At 38.8% G+C, this 3817-nt stretch overlaps 1 long non-coding RNA gene across 1 annotated transcript; it reads left to right on the forward strand.

Annotated features, from left to right (window-relative positions):
* Window positions 1-2044: 2044 nt before the first annotated feature.
* On the forward strand, window positions 2045-2621 carry LOC130503927 (uncharacterized). Its single transcript, XR_008941071.1, has 2 exons — window positions 2045-2172; window positions 2259-2621. It is a non-coding gene; the product is annotated as an uncharacterized LOC130503927 (long non-coding RNA).
* The last annotated feature ends 1196 nt before the right edge of the window (window positions 2622-3817 follow it).

Here is a 3817-nt window from a genome sequence, read left to right on the forward strand (position 1 = left end):
AGCAGGAACGGTCATGATCATGTCCTGCCGCTGCCGGCGTAACCCTCGAGCCGTAACTCAGGTTTTGCTTAAAGCTTCTTAAAACCTAAAAAAAAAAACCATTTTTTTCCAAGTAAAGTTTCATATTTTCTAATCAAAAAGAGAATTTTTGGTTTCGTGAATCAATCAGAACGCTCTAAGGTGTGCTCGGGACTGTTCAGCATCTTTCGCTGCATGGAATGGAACAGAGTACGTAATGAAAGGAATCAGAGGCAAGATGATCTTACGACTGCGTAAGTAAAGTTTCATTCTTTCTTTAAACTTTTACTGTTTTTTTTTGTTATCCTGTTTATGTTTCCTTGTCTGAGAATCTTCAAGTTGTTTTCGCTAATGCTTAATGTATTTCAAGATTTGTTCTTTGTTTTGATGAAACCTGTTTTTATTACAGACTTTTGTTTTCTGATTTGGGTTTTTGACAACTTTGCAGCATGGTCGGAGCATCAGGTGGTGGGTTGGCATACTCTTTTGTGAGCCAAGGCTTGAAAGTAAAGCCCGCACTCTCCTTGGCTGCTTGCTACGCTGTTGCGGGAGGAACACTTCATAAGGTGATTGTTCATGAGCCAATACAAAAAAGTATATATATATATATATATATATCTATCTATCTTCTTCTTACTTACCACGGTTTTTGTTCTCCTTTCAGGGAGGAAACAATCAGTGCCAAGAAGTGAACTTTCCACCAGGGGCAAGGCTTCTGATACTTGTGTTGGATCAATTAATTAAGCCCAATGGCTTTAATAAAAATTGGCAAATGTTGAAAAGAAATGGGCCTGTGGGTTAGTCATTTTAATGACTTTAATGAAGGGAAATTGAACATCCCACATCGGCCAGTAAGAGAAGAGTGAGCAGTTTATATATGACCATGTAGTATTCATAGTTTAAACAGCTTGGAGAGAGAGAAAGGCTCCCCACGCGCGCCGCCGCCGCCGTCCGTCCGGCGCGGCGCGGGCGCCGGTGGGTCTTGGGTCTTGGCCCGATAAGAATATTCTTTTTGGACCAAGTTAAACCCAACGTTTGACCCATTTTCAACATGCATTTTATTTTGAAACGACATGTAGTTTGTCTACAAAAAATAAAAACGTCATGCAGTTTGTTTTGTCAGATATTTAAACGAGATAAGAGATAAGAGAGAGAGTCTTGCGGAGGAAGTTCGCAACTCAACTTCCCTCGATCTCCGCGAGATTTCCGTCCACGTGCAGCTGCTGTTGCGGAAGTGGCTCGTCTCCTTCCTTTTAAATATCGTCTCTCCTCTTCGTTCATTACTCACTATTTTTACTTTTCGCAAACCAACAAAGAAACTCCCTTTAGCGTAAGTCTATTTCCGAGAGTGTTTCGTAGATTATAGTTCGATAGGGCGTTCACGAGTGAAGCGTGAATCGTCTGCCATGGTTGTATCCTGGGACTCGATATTTCGCCACTGCCCGTCTCACTACGGAGCGAATATTTAGAGTTAAGGAAAGAGATCATATCTCGCCTCCATGTTCATTTCATTACTTTCCTTAACGTCGTTTTGTAAATATATATCGTTTGTATCGATTCCGTTTTTCCAGCTTTTACAATCTTAACTCTAAATCGTTTTCTAAAGCTGTTTCGGGTCGATCTTACGGTTTATAAACGGTCTATTAAAGGATCTGTAAACGGTTTGTAGAACGGTGTTGGCGATTTGCTTTATAGCACTTCCGCGAAACGTTTCGTACATTTCTGCAACGTGTTTGCGATTTGCTCTCTAGCACTTCCGCGAAGCGTATTTTGCGAATTATCAAACGTTTATATGAGAATCGTTTCCACGAACACTTTCTTTAGTGAGTTTGTGAAACGATCTAAAAGTCTACATAAACGGTTTCTTGTTTGGATTGATTTCTCTCTCTCTCGAGAGTAATTTAAGTAGTTGCTAGAACAGTCCATGAACCCTGTTAATCTGTAGAGCTTTAGACCATAAAAACGTCACAACACGTATGATTATGAAATGTAACTTTTTTTTACAAGTAGTGTTGGTGTCTGTAACATGAGCAGATAACAGTAGTGATGAAGATATATTGGGGAGATCCTCGTGAGAAGATTTGCGAAGCTGTTGAACATATTCCTCTCTCTAGCCTTGTCATCGGTAACCGAGGGCCTTGGTGGTCTTAAGAGGTAAAAAAATTCTCCAAACTTTTCAACATCTCCTCCTCTCACACATATTTGATAAGCAATGAAAATCTTTTTCTTTTCCTATGCAGGATGATAATGGGAAGTGTAAGCAACCATGTTGTGAACAACGTGGCATGCCCTGTGACCGTCGTGAAGGCTCACCACTGAGCTCTGTGTTGATACTGCTCCGGAGAAGCTGATAGCCTACCGGTGTATATCCTAAGATTTGTGTGTCGTTGTGTCGTTGTGTCTTAATATGTATTTATAACTCTTGTGTCACTTGTATGTTGTTTATCTTGAGCATCTTTGTCTTTTCACTGGGTAAAAGTATTTCTACCTTCTAATAATAATTACTCGTTTTGAGTTTTGGACCAAGCTGATTTGCTCTTTTCAACCATGTCAATGATTTTTTTTTTAATCTCGATTTCTTATTAATTAAAAGTGTACAACAATATTTTCGTCTAGAAAAACATGCCTTTGAAATTTTCTTTGCTACAGAAGAAATGATAACTGATAAGGCATTAATTAACTAGTTTTATCATTGAGGCAAAAAGACTGATACAACAAGCATATACATGATCAACGCTTCCTAAAAATGATAAACTTGTTATTATTAATCTTTCCCTTGAAAATATGTTATACGAGAAATAGTTATGAAATAGTCAACATACAGTTAACTAGGAGTTTTGCCCGCTTTGCACACTTAATTACCTACAAATCAATTTTAAAAAACCATCAAAACAGATGATTATTTGTTGTGATATTTGATAACCGGGAATGAAAGTTGGAAGGCAAGAATAGAACATAAACATTACTCTATTAGCTAAAACTGAGTGTGTGGTTAAAGACTTAAACAGAGCAAGATCATAGGTACAACCTTATTGATAAATCGAATGATCATTAGAATCCAAGAGCTGTTAACTAATCAAACGGATCTTAAGCTTGAGACAAAGAAGAAAGTAGTATTTTGAAAAGCAAATGCCTTGGGAGAAGACAGAGGGTTTCAAGTACATGTTGCAGAAGCAAGTCTCAGATAAGACAAAAAGGACAAGGTTAACTCTGGTTAAGGATGAACTCTACCTACCTATGGTTAGTTATCGCTTTAGGTTAAAGCTCCACCAGTATATAAGTAGAGCTGGGTGCTCATAGACGGACGAAGATTGAGAGAGAGAGAGAGAATGAAAGGCGAACAGACAATGACGCAGCTGAAAGAAGCCATCATCGCCATCGCAAAACGGACGTCACCGGAGCTGCTGTTGGCGGCGTAGCAGAACGGTCATGATCATGTCCTGCCGCTGCCGGCGTAACCCTCGAGCCGTAACTCAGGTTTTGCTTAAAGCTTCTTAAAACCCTAAAAAAAAAACCATTTTTTCCAAGTAAAGTTTCATATTTTCTAATCAAAAGAGAATTTTTGTTTCGTGAATCAATCAGAACGCTCTAAGGTGTGCTCGGGACTGTTCAGCATCTTTCGCTGCATGGAATGGAACAGAGTACGTAATGAAAGGAATCAGAGGCAAAGATGATCTTACGACTGCGTAAGTAAAGTTTCATTCTTTCTTTAAACTTTTACTGTTTTTTTTGTCTATCCTGTTTATGTTTCCTTGTCTGAGAATCTTCAAGTTGTTTTCGCTAATGCTTAATGTATGTT

Source organism: Raphanus sativus, unplaced genomic scaffold (genome assembly GCF_000801105.2).
Source record: "Raphanus sativus cultivar WK10039 unplaced genomic scaffold, ASM80110v3 Scaffold1233, whole genome shotgun sequence".
NCBI lineage: Eukaryota > Viridiplantae > Streptophyta > Magnoliopsida > Brassicales > Brassicaceae > Raphanus > Raphanus sativus.